The sequence below is a fragment of the Pleurodeles waltl genome, chromosome 6 (assembly GCF_031143425.1).
Source record: "Pleurodeles waltl isolate 20211129_DDA chromosome 6, aPleWal1.hap1.20221129, whole genome shotgun sequence".
Taxonomy (NCBI): Eukaryota; Metazoa; Chordata; class Amphibia; order Caudata; family Salamandridae; genus Pleurodeles; species Pleurodeles waltl.
The window spans coordinates 1,093,082,783-1,093,096,359 of NC_090445.1; the positions used below are offsets into that span (position 1 = coordinate 1,093,082,783).

The 13,577-nt window shown below is 44.1% G+C and overlaps 1 long non-coding RNA gene across 1 annotated transcript in view; it reads right to left on the bottom strand.

Annotated features, from left to right (window-relative positions):
- Window positions 1–719: 719 nt before the first annotated feature.
- The window catches only part of LOC138300593 (uncharacterized), an 82,161-nt gene continuing 69,303 nt past the window's right edge, over window positions 720–13,577 (bottom strand). The window contains exon 4 of the long non-coding RNA XR_011204965.1: window positions 720–4,109. This is a non-coding gene — a long non-coding RNA (uncharacterized lncRNA). The remainder of the gene's footprint in view (window positions 4,110–13,577) is intronic.

Here is a 13,577-nt window from a genome sequence, read left to right on the forward strand (position 1 = left end):
GGCTGGCCTCCGGAGCAAAGTGTGGTTACCAGGGATGGATGCTCTGGTTGACAAGCGAGTGAGAAGATGTCAGTTCTGCACAATCACCACCTGAGACCAGCGCCCTGCCCCTGTGATAACTGAGCTGCCCAGCACTCGGCCCTGGTCCTGGTCCTGGCTGAGCATGGACTTTGGGAGTTTGCCTGATGCGCGGCTAACAGCAGTGATGGCTAACTCTTGCACCTGGTTCCCTGTGGTAGAACTGGTTACGTCCAAGGCGTTTGAACATGTCCAGCCAGTGCTGGAGAAAACGTTTGGCCTGGTTGGCCTCCGTGACGTGGTCCTGACTAACAACAGCCTACTCCTTCACAGGCAGAAATTTCAAGAGTACCTGACCACACTCTCCATACGACATCGCTGGATCACCCCACGTTGACCCCCAGGCACACAGGAACATTCAACGTGCTGCAGCGCCACGGAATCCTAGCTATTATTTACACTGAATAGTGGATTCTGCGCTAGAGGACGATGGATCGAAGAGACCTAGGTTTGAGGGGATGTCATCAGTGAGTAATGTGAGCATCAACAATAATCAACACAATCCCTGATATTAAAACTCACTCACTAACCACACCAGTTTATTAATAAGAATTATAAAATTAATTTCCCTAGATTAACAATGCTAATGTCACGAAAATAACTCTCAAACATAAATGAAAAGCATATAGGATCAATAGCGGTTTATTAAAGCGTCTTATGTATCTCAATTTGATTAAGACAACCAAACAAATTATCTCCAAAAGAATCACACTTGTTAATAATACAAAAACCGGTAATAATGGCAAAGTATAAATTAGTTCACCATTCAAATAATCTCAAAATATGTCATGAGCATTTCAAATTATTTCCCTCACTAATCACAAATTAGCATCAACATGTTGGGCTTCATGTGAAAAGAAATTAGTAACACAAATTTAGAAAAACTCTTTAACTCAATTAATAAACATATTATCAGTGTGCAGCGATTTAATCATTAATTACAGCTGGCACCTGAAAGGCAAAAGAGACAAGTTATACAAAACAATGACATACTTTACTAACAATAACAGCAAATAGCTTGCTTCAGCCAGGGGACACCATCAGTTATGTCATCAGAAGATTTGGGCCCAACGGCAGCTAAACCCATTCAGCCAATAAGACTCGAACCATCAGAGTCTCTAGCATGGAATCTCTGCTCCTCTCTAACATGGAACCTCTCTCTCTAACCTGGAATCTCTCCCTTCTTCTGCCCACCATCAGTTGTTATACTAAATTCTAATAAGCTTATGATTGGTCAATCTATGGGGTGGTTACGCTTCAGCCAACCAACAACTAATTTGATAACCTAAAATACAACAATTCTACAATAACTAAAACATTTTTCTTCAATAGTAGTGTTTCCTCTTCTGTCTCGTCTGTATCTCCATTGTTTCATCGCCTCTCAAACGCCTCATCCCAGGAAGAATCTTTTATTGTTTCTCTTTACTTCCATCCTCAAGGAAAGACCAAGTATTAGCAACATTCTCGAACAATGGGACATTTCAACTTATGCAATGCTTGGTTAAAACATGTCCTTGTAAGACATAATGCAGCAACCCACTAGGGGTAGCTGGGGACACATCTACTCCAAATTGGAAAACACTTTTATGTAAGCTTTGAATCATGGAAAATAACCATCAAATTTAGCTAGAGTTTTGCTCAGTTAGGAACAGAAAACAAACATTAACAATCATTTTCAAAAGTTACTTGTTTTACACGTTAATTCATTACACATCTTAGTTACGCAAATCATTAATAACATATTAGAAAATTCACACTCTCACAAATGTTTCCTGAGAACACTCAATCTCACCCTATGGATAGAAGTGGGCCAAGGAAAGGACACTGAGTGGGGTCTTCACAGGTTCCTGCAGGCATACAGGTAGACACCCCACAGCATGACAGGCTGTGCCTCCGCAGCCCTGCTATTCCAGCAGCCCCCACATGACGGCATCCTGGCTGATGAATATTGGCAGCTAGCGACCATAGACGTTGCGGTGACCCAAGAGAAAAGGCAGCAAACCAACCCTAAAGCCATTGAGAAACTGTGAGCAAGATGCCCTGACCTACAGATAAGGGATCGTGTCTTCCTGAAAGACCGCCATCCAGGGTGGAGTTTTAGGACCCCAAATGAACTGGACATCTGGAAGTAGATAGGATGGACGGAATTAAGATAACCACCCACAGGAATGGAAAATACATCACTCGCAACGTCTCTTAGTTCAAGCAAGTGGTGCTGATGGACAGTGGTGATGTTGTAGATCCCTCCAGGAAGTGGGAAGAGGACTCTGCTGGCACATGCCTTCCCCAACATGGCAGAGATGAATCCCAGTTGGAGGATGGCAGAGGTGCCCTACAGGAATCACGAATATCCGGACCCTCAGAACCACACAACGGGTACCCTGAAGAGTTGGCCAGTCAAAGTGAAAAGTACAACCTCTGCCCCAACCCGACTACCAGTCGGCGGCTGTGAGACTTTGGGCCATATGTACGAACACATTTTCCCATAGACACAGAATGGGTAAAACCCTTTGCTACATCTGGCCCTTTGTGTGTTAATTTCACAGAATGTATTATTGTGCTGGTCATTCTACTCTATCTCTCTCTCTCCTATAATTTCTCCTCCTTCGTTTGTTTACCGAAGTATGGGCTGTAATTATTTTTTTAACTAAAACAGGGGAGTGATGTAGAGAGCCGTTCGGGTTCTCCCATACAATGTTGCACTTTGCCATCCTGGAGGCTGGGCTCGGCCCCCCCCAAGTTATAAATAATAAAGCGTGCGGACGCTCCTGACTCAACAATAGCAGTGGAGTGGTGTGCTGTTATTTATGCGGCTTTCCTGTGCAGCATATGAGGCCTAACTCTCGTAGGCATGCGCACCTCGACAACCTGCAGCCCACACGATGCGGGATGGCCCCAGGCTCACCCATACTGGAGGGGGGACCCCTACTGATGTGAGCGTGGGGGCCCCCTAAAGCATATCTTGCAAGGGCGTCATCATGTTTTCTTCGACACAGACGGGAGAACGTGGGGAGTGCTCTGCCTGCACTGGTCCTCTTCTCCCGTCAACGTTTGTCTACAGAGACCCACGGGAAGAGGAAGCCAGGTGACAAGCTGGTATCTCAGAGCTGCTGACCGCATTGGACTGGTCCTCGATTCCCATTGTGAGAGTTAAGAGCATGCTTTGGTCTGGGAATGGATGGCAGTGCGCAGAGGGTGGGCGGAAGTTGATCAAATCATTTTTTTCAGTTTGAGGATGGTGAAGTTCCCAGAGGGAGGTGGGGAGTGCTGGCAAAAGGGCAAGCGTTTTTTTGTGCAAATTTGTTTGAAATGGGAAAAGAGGCAGGATTGTATATGCATCAGATGATGTGGGTGGGTGGCAAGGGGTCAAGTATTTATTTTTCAATTTGGTGGTGGTCATTTGTTTAGGGTGAATGAGGTGGATGGAAGAAGGGCATTTTTTTAACCTTTATTTTTTTTATACATGTTATATAGACGCTATATAGCCCCATTACTCTTCCCCTGGATATATATTGTAAATAGAGGCAGGTGATTTAGGGGAGTTAGCGGGAGTAACCCAACATTAAAGTACGAATACAAAAATGTGACTAACCGGGATGTTTTTCCCGTGGGTTTCTGAGTGACATCGTAGATAACTTGAGCTTTGCTCTCCTTGTCTATTTGACTGTCATCCAAAACCCCTTGTTGAATAACACCCCAGTTACATCTGTACTTCCATATGTCATTGACAGCATTTCCTGTCCCACCACTAGATGGAACACTGCTCACAAGACATAGGAGTGAACAATTCATAGTACAAAAGCCTGCAGTCTGGGAAAACGTTTAGCAACACACGTGAAACTCTTCTGTTTTATTAAGGAAATCCCAAAGTAATTTGTATACCGCTCATTTCAAAGCTGTCTTCACAAGAAATCATCTTGAACAATTCTGAAATAGCCTTTGGTTTCATAACATACCTTTAATTAGAGTTTTGAAACGATGACGCTGAGTAAACGTCACGTAACACTGGATGTCTTTATGATGTGTCACTTCTGAATGGAAAATGAAACACGTGAGAATTACAAAGGGTGACTTGCAGTATAACTGTGAAACAAACCCAGCAACATTTCTGAACTGTGACGCTGCAATTTCAATTACCAGCCTGCTGTATGCCCCAACATGTAATGATTTTCAGATCTGAAGTCTGGCTTTGATAAATACAAAAGGGTCCGTTTTGCTCATTTCATAACATAATACAGTGAATTGCCCATCATAGGCAATGTAATTTGCCCCTTTTACCCTTTACCTGGATCTCTGAAGCCAGATTTATTATGTGGCCAGGAGGACCTGTGGGTTGCTACCAGCTGGACAGAACAGGTGAGTGTCTATTCCAACCTGAAAGTCAAAAGGCTCAAGCCCAGCATTAAACCATCCAAAACCAATAAAAACGAGCACCATGAAGTTATATAACTGTGAAACCTGTGGCTATTTGTTAAATAACCAATGAAGCTGGCAGATGATCGAAGGATCAGACTAGGACGAAATAAAGTCCCGGGCTACAATATAAATGCAACACATTATCACATAGTGATTCACATTTCTACGTTGTACACTGTAGGGTAGTTCTTCAACTGCACGTTTTTAGAAACATTTATGACAAAAGGTACATTCTTAGGCACACCTGACAAGTCCAATTGGCCAGAATCAGAAAGGATTTGACAGGCAATGCTTCAATGTGGGGTTCTTCCCCCAGGACCTTTTATCGAACAGATGTGAAATATAGCATATTTTCTTAAGCACACTGGACCAGTAACAATAATTGGGATAAAATGTAAATACATCTTTATTAGGGTATTTATGGACTATTACCCACTTTTTAGGGAAACTCGTTACGAATGGTGCATTTAAAACCACACTAGTACGTTAAACCTGGTTAAAGCTGGATAGGATTTCAAGACCATTTGATAATGGTGTGTTACCAAGTGTTCTTCTAGTAACAAAGGTGGACAGTGGTTTATTGGTTAGGCTTCCTTGGACAATAACATAGGTCAAAGCTTTAAATAATTCGGGATGTAAGAATTCAAAAATGTGCATGTCCAGTTGCCGAAAATCAGAACTTTTTAGCTACGAGCACTTGCTAGAGGTTTCTCATGTTTCCTAACAAAACAGGTGTGGCCAGTTCTGATACTTCTTTGCTCTGGTTATCCTAGGCCGGCCATAAACGGTTATGGAGAAGGAAATGTCATTGTGTAGAGTGCACCCTGCCACAGAACAACAGTAGATGTCGGGGAGTGCGGCCTGGACTTTGCATACAAGTAGGAGTAAGTCAGGGTGGTTCAGGGTGGGCTGGGCAGGTGGGACACTTCTGGTGGGTGAGCAGGAAGGGCAAGCAAAGTGGACAGGGCCACTCACAGACTTTCAGCATGTTGAGAAGGTTTTTGTACCAGTGCATAGTAGGCTCAGAATTTCTGTGTAGTTGGGCGGGGGACAGGTGCTGAGTTTCACCAGTTCCCCAGGACCAACTACGCACTTTGTATAGCCATCTGTAGTTTGTAAAAAATAATATAAAGTTGCAAACCATGAGTAACTTTGTGCACTTTTATATTTGATGTAAATGAACAGGTTACTTACCTTCAGCAACACTCTGGTGGACACTGTAGCTAACAGCAGATTTATCACCATGTGAATACCCTAGGTGCCAGACTGGATCTGGTTATTTTTTCAGCATTGCTTCTGCCTGCAGGTAGGTAGTCATGTGGTTTTGCACTGGGTTCACCTTGCCCCAAGAAGTGATGCTCTAGCCACATATATGTGCCACCACTACAAGCTGAGATCAGTTTCTATCTAAACTGTGTCCATGCCTTTGGACATTGAGATTATTAACTGGGCAGATGTGATAGTGAGCAGATCTCTAAACTGGGATCTTTTAAGGGATGGTGAAAAAAGTCCATCTCACAGAACAGGGAGGAGGGAGGACGGTGAAGAATATGCTCTTAGATAAGGTATTTACCAGAAAGACTGTTACTGAAGGCAAATAACTTGTTATTCGGATGGATACATTGCAGGAAAGGACCACATCAAGGTCATCTCTGTTAAGATCTACTTCTCTTTTGCCAAGAAGCGGCCACCAGAGGGCCTGAGGACTCATTTGACCAGAGCCAAGGCTTCAACAACTGCTTTCTTTTGCAGAGTGCCTGTTTGGACATCTATCAGGCTGCAGTGTAGGAGCCACGAAGCACTACTGCTCTTGTAGCCACGTCTAGCGTGAAGGCCATTCCCCTTTAGGGTCCTGCAGGATTTTCTTGTTTGAGCCATCCCACACACCCACCACTTTGGAAGGTACTAATCTAGTGTCTGTCCACAAGGTGAGGAATCTGCGGTTAGAAGTATCCATCAGAAACAACCATAATAGTGAGATACCTACGTGCACATTAAATTTTTTTTATGAAAGATAAGATATTTAGAAGCACGTTTGGCCAAAACTTCAAAGGCATTACAATTGGGGTTAAGACGGCTGTAAAATGGAGTTAATTTTGATTAAAAAATGTTTGTAATTTAGTACATCCCAAGATCAGTGCAACTGATCATGAATATATTTGTGAGAACCCAAAAAAGACCAATCAGAGTCAACTCTTCAGTGACCACCAAAGACAGTTTCATTTATACCACTCAGTGCAACACAGTGCCAAATATTAGCACGTAGCTAGCCCATATCATTGGCACAATTGAGGTCCGAGCATCAACACATGATTTCCCAGTTATTATTAATGTTTACAGTATTTCCACCTTTGAGTGTTCACCCATTTTTAATGGGCATTCCTGATCACCCCTCTAACACACACCTAGGTTTACCCACTGGTGTTCAGTATCCAAAAACATACGTGTGTGTCTGTGTGTACTTTGCAGAGACTTGAGTGTATTATACACATGCATTTCACATACTCCTGCATGAACACACACTTTTGTAAACTCTATTTTAGAGGCTTAGGTAAGGCCCAAGATTGCAAGAAAATACGACCCCCAGTACTGTGACGGAGTCTCAAAAAGTCGCAAGAAAAGTATAAAAGACAGGCATTAAGGCATGGTTTTTGGTGGTGTGTAGTCGTTCGTAACTGTTTTGAGTACTAGATGTGTCACTTTTGCAATGGCACTTCAGATTTGCAGGTATCACTAACAGATTACGCTATTCTAAGTGTTGCACAGCGGATATTACACAACACAACCCCAGCTAATAGGAAGATTGCCATAGCACGCTCTCCTTGAATGTACAGTAATCATGTACACTTTGTTCACGGTACCCAGCTGGACCAGTTCAGGTGATTACGTGTCTTCTGACTCGCTTCAAGTTTCATAACCTCTGCGATTAATCTGAAAGGAACTAAATCTAAGTGGGAAATTCAACAATGTCATACATAGGACTAAAATGAACCTCATGGATAATTTGATCATGAAAAGTTCTTTGGAATGTATTGTTTATTCATACTCACTACAGTGATATGACTCTTTCATTTGTGCACTGTTGCGTTTGTTCTCAATTTGTTGAGAACACCACAACAAAAATAATTTGGTAAATGATGGCAGAATAAAACCTAACAGGTTTGTTGAGAAGTGGCGAGGAAGAAAATGTTACTTGCTTGTAAAAAATGGTTCCCCCATCACCTGATCTTCATCACCATTCACAGCTAGAGCTCGCCGCTGAGTCCAAGAGGAGGGTAGGAGAAATCAGGGGTTAATAAAACAGATTACTCATAACAGTCTATCCTATCAGTATCCCATGGCTTCATAATGAATACCATGATGTTTCAAAAATAAGTGCATTGACTTTCGGTGTGGTACCAGAATATCATATGCCTAAATATCGCTAACAAAAATATTGCCCTATTGGACTTACAAATAGAAAATGTAAACCTAATGGAGCAATATTTTTATGAACACAGCACTAGTTTTATGAACGATATTTAGGCCACAGTATTTTGTCAGAAGATATTTAAGCAACAATATTCTAACACGAAACTTTAAGCTTTGGGTAGTTCTATACCTGGGATATTCACTCTTGAGCATCTTAAGATCTTAAAAAGATGTGTGAGGCCTTTCGTTGCCTCGAAAGACAGCCCTGAAGTGCAGAAACAAAGCAGAGAGAAGACCTCAAAATTACCTTCTATCCACGTCTCTGATATTTCAAGCTTTTGACAACCTAAAACATAAGTGATTTTGCTGTTACGCCCCCCCCCCCCACCAAACCTACATCGTCCATCTAAGCAGTATTTGTGAGGGCGGATTTTGAGAAGTTCTTCAAGACCTGATTTGCGAAAAAGATGGCGCCCAGGAGGTAATGAGGAAATTAGTGGTAAAAAGAAAATTCCTTGTCCTCAAGAGAAGTACAGCATAACGGGTAGAGCAGTGCTTAATTTGTAAATAAAAACGTGCCGGTGCGCAAAGCCCTCCTCTTAAACATGCGGCTGTCGCAATTACATGTGAGAGCACAGAATTTTGATGCAGCGTAATCCTTAAACCATCTCGGGCCTCTTCAATCCATTTAAAGCCACTCCTTGCCCCTTCAGCTCACTCTTGCAGCTTTCTGCTTTCTCCCATCGTGACGCTTTTTCTTTTTTCTCTTCCTCCGTCTTTCCCATAAGTGTCTTTTGCTCACAGCAAATGCTTGAGGCAGAAGAATAAGCGCCGGCCCTCAAAAATAAGTGCCGGTTCTCAGCACCGAACAAGCACAAATTAAGCACTGGGGTAGAGGCAAGGGACTTGAGTTTTGGAAAGCCAGTGGTACTGTTGAATGGGTCTGAGGGGTTAGAATGCCGACCAGTCTGCGCATGTGCTCAGGCTCTCAAAACTGCTGCCCTAAAGTGGTATGAACGACTCCAACACCACGAATGACGTTCCTGGGTTAGAAGGAGGAGGTTATTGGCATAAAACACGAGGTTACCAATATTGCTCCGTGCTTCCCCCTGCAAGCGCAGGACCACTTGGGTGTAATCTACTGAGAGGCACTGAAGCAGGAGTATGCTTGTAGCTCTCTTGGGACTGATATGGCAAATGCAAGATTATTTCTACGAGGGTGGTCACCTTTTGAGCTTACAAGAAGTTGTGGGAACTCGGCTAAATAATAACAAAAAAACAGAGAGCCATCGACCCCTCGCCATCCGAGCAACAGGCAACCTAACTTTAGGATTTACTCACTCGTATCGGAAATCCTCGATTTAAAGCAGCGCTGTCCTGATTATAAAGAAACAGAACTCTGTATTCTTACAACAACTGTGTTTGGAATCTGGATCTATTTATAAACTTAAGGATCACAAATGCCTTTATTACAGTTTGTCAGGCGCGAAGGGGATGGCCCTACGTACCAACTGAAAATTGGCTGCTTGCCAGAATCTTACAGTTACAGGTTGCCAGGAAATGAATTATGAAATTTCAGTCTAGCACGCCACCCTCGGGCGCTTCCCTGATAGCAAAAAGGTAAACATTTCTTCAGAAATCGGGTATCGCGAGCCTTGGCAGCTACGACTTCTTGGCGCGCAACTGAAGTGTGTGCCTTATTTAGTTTCTGTGCCAAGTACAGTGGCGTGACAAACGCCGGTGAAGGGGGGGCGAGTTCCAGTGCACAATGCACGAGCGGCAGGCCCCTGCATGGATCCAAGGGGGAGGGGTGCTCTAAAGGTTCTCTGCAGGGGGACCCCTTTAAGTTTCGTTACGCCACTGGCCAAGGGAGGAGGAGCACCAGTTGGTGTTTCACTGGAAACTTGTATTTTAAACCGCGCCTTGTTTTCTGCGTTTGTTTCACAACTGTTCCTTGAAGTCGAACACATTAAAAATGTCATGTTTATGAGGAAGAGTCTAAATAGCGAAGAGGACTTTTGGGTCCTGCCCACAGTGAGTTGATGGCCCCGACTGGGCCGCGGCAGCAGTAATGACAGGGCACCATACTGGGGTAGATTAACCCTTGGCGCCAAGCCGCGGCCTTTTCATGTACTTGCTCCCTCCCCAGTTGGACGGTCAAAGAAGTTCACAAAAAGGACCTATAAGGCAAACAGCAAAGCAAGTGGTTTAATGGGACTCTACAGAAACCTTCGGCAGCGACACAAGAAAATATCACAAACTGAGTGTGAGGTCAGGGTACGGAGAAAGGGCAGAATGACAGGCAAATGATATAACTCGCTCAAGAACTGAGCAGCCGAAGCTCTTCAAATCATTTTCAGAGCTGGCAAACGGAATCAATTCCCAGACTTCTCCCGTGGCTGACCATACTGCTGGTTTTCCACGTAAATCTCAACTCATGTTCCATACCTCTCCAGTCTCATAACTATTTCTCTCAGTAATGTAGCAAGGATGCCATGGGCCCTGGGGCAAGCAAGGCAAAAATTCCCTTTGGCAGCTGTTGGGGGTAGTAAAATAGAGTATTGTCAGGGTTTAATGGGTCCCACCGGACTTTAGGCCCAGGCACCACTGCTCCTGCTGCACCAATGGTAGCTACGTCCCTGATTTCCCTCTGGACCTTGGGATCTTTGGAAATGGGTACCCATGGAAAAACTCACATAATATATCTTCCTCTACCCAAAGGGACTAATAAAGTCCTCAGAGTTGTGTGGCAAGGCAATAGGGAGGAAGTGAAAAATCCTCAAGGGGAGGATTGTTCGCCAGTGGGGAATACTTTGGCATAATTACCTGCACCACAGGAACTGTACTGCAGAGGTAACTTCAGTTGATGATTCTCCATCTATGAGGAATTCTCCACCGGGGCCTCTACTATTGGCTCCACAAACTGGAGGATTTTCCATTACCACCAAACTAAACTGTAAATGACGCTCTTAGTTTAGAAAAGATCGACCACTGATGAGTCTCAATCATCTGTTGGCTAAAAGATGTGCTATAAAGCAGTTTGGATCTGCCCGGTCATACAGCCCTTTTTGTGAAGTGGAGGGGTAGCAAATCAAGTCTAATCCTATGTTTGCCTTGTTGGGTATCCTTGATGACGTGTTAGAAATGGGGTTTCTGGTTTGCTGGGGTATGCATCTAAGCAAGGCAGAAGCCACCACTCTAGTCTGGGTTAGCCCCAGAGACCATGTGTAAAGCATTTGTGCAACACACTCATGCCAGTGACTCAATAAATAAATCACAAAACAGACTACAAACGAGATCAAATACAAATATGTTCTTATATTTTGTGTATATATATATATATATATATATATATATATATATATATATATATATATATCAATCACCAAAACAACATGAATCATAAATATTGTGCATATTATGCGATTAATGAATAGTACTCGTTATCTTGGCTAGGCAAGAATAAAAATGTCATACATCACAATCAGGGCATGAAAAGCAGAAGGTAGGTTATAGCAGTCATCACATGAATCACCATGTATCATTATACCAACAGTGACATACGTCATAAATCATTGGTACTTTATGTATGAACCCTTATAACATCATAAGTCCCCATAATGACGTGAAGCATAATACCTGTGCAACCATACAAGTATTTCAACCCTAATTGGTGTCCTGAACAGTGCCAGCATAAACAGACCTACAGTATCCTGTAATGCTACATGTAGTGGTCCAAAACATGAACCCCCAAAAAGGATCCTAAACATATACAAGCCAGCATCCCTATGTTTTTCCTACTGGTAGTAGGGGAATTTATGCATCCTGTGTTGGACACAGCGGAACCCACATACATGTTACTTACCCATATACTTAGTTCCCATGATGGCAACTTTCCGAGGCGGTCAGGCCACCTTTACTGGTGAAGTGCCGAGAGTGCCTCTGGGTATGCTTCCACACCCCCCCCAACCCTGGCGAGAGAGATACAAGATGTATAACTAGTGGGGAGATGCTGCTGATGCCCCCACGTGCAGCTCAGAGAGTGGGCACTGCCTGGGATCACCTGGGGCGGCTTTGACAAGTCAGAGGGAGCCACAATACATGGGGAAACTCCAGATGGCCCCGGGCGCTTCTGATGCAAAGTGCACACAGACAGGATCCCAAACATCGCGCTCTTCCTCTTGGGGTCCTGTCGCATGGTTTCTGTCCCAATCCCGTTCTGCCAAAAGTGCAATGGGCCTTGACACAAGAGAAAAGGTGGGGCGCACCAGCTTTTAAAAAACAATTCAGCAAGGCGATTCGGTTGGGTGCAGCTGGTGTGGCGATGATGTCGCTGAGGTTCGTGCTGGTCTTGGTGCCCCAGCCAATGGTAGGTAGGGGGTTGGCAGTCATCGGGGTGCTAGCACTGGCTTTTATCCATGTGAGGCTGGTGCCTGAAGTTAGAGGGTGACCCTGGGTCCCCAGGCTGCACAGAGCAGTATAACAGCCCCTGCCATGATGCTAGCACCCTTTCAAGTGTAACACATCCCCATTCAACCCAGCCCTGGCTCCAAACTTCAGGTGGGGGTATATCAGCCTAGTGTGTGAGGCAGGGGCACAGTCTATACTGATGTAAGTGCGTCCCACCCTCCTCTCTCCCATCCCAGAAAGACTATCAGTATGCAGTTGGATACAGATGCTTCTCCTGTCAAACCTAGCCTGCCTGTGCTGTGGCTGTCTGGACAGTGTTCACCAAGTGTAGCTGCCACTCTGCCCTAGACATGAATTGATGTCAGGCTGCAAAACTCTAGAGTTATAAGAACAGGGAGATGCCCATCTTCTAAAAGTGGTATTTCAAAAATAGTAATGTAAAATCCAACTACACCAGTAAGCAGGATTTTTCACTACCATTCTAAACATACCAAACATTCCCACCCTACTCCTTTCAGATCAGAAATGACCACTTTTATAAAGAAATTCACCATGCTATCCTACAAGCGGAGCAGCCATCACAGTAGTGAAAAATGAAATAGGCTGTTTGTCACTACTAGGACATGTAACACATAAAAGTATATTCTACCTTTTACATACACAGCGTCTTGCCCATAGGGTTATCTAGGGCCTACATTAGGGGTGACTTAGAGAGTTTGGCCTTGGCAATTAGTTGGAATTGCCAAGTCAATGTAGCAGCAAACTGCACACCCAGACACACTCAGGCCCTGCAGTGGAAGGCCTGAAACAAGTTTGAAAGGCTACTTCTGTGGGTGGCGCAATCAGTGCTGCAGGCCACTAGTAGCATTTAATTTACAAGCCCTGGGTATATAGTGTAACACTTTGCAAGGGACTTACAGGTAAATTAAAAATGCCAAACAGGTCTAAGCCAATCATACCAAGTTTTAGGGGAGAGAGCACATGCACTTTAGCAGTGATTAGCAGTGGTAAAGTGCCCAAAGTCCTAAAGCCAACAAAAAGAGGATAAGAAAAGTAGGAGGAGAAAGGCAAAAAGTTTTGGGATACCTGGGCGGAAAGGGCCATTTCCAACAATATGGGTGGCCCTGAGTGGAAAGGACACTAGTGGGGCTGGAGACACTCCTGGCCAAGACAGACATTGCCAAACACTTGAGGTTCCCCACTGCACTCCCTCTGGCAGCCTGGAGGAAAGGTATTGACTGGTGCGCAAAGCTGGATGAGAC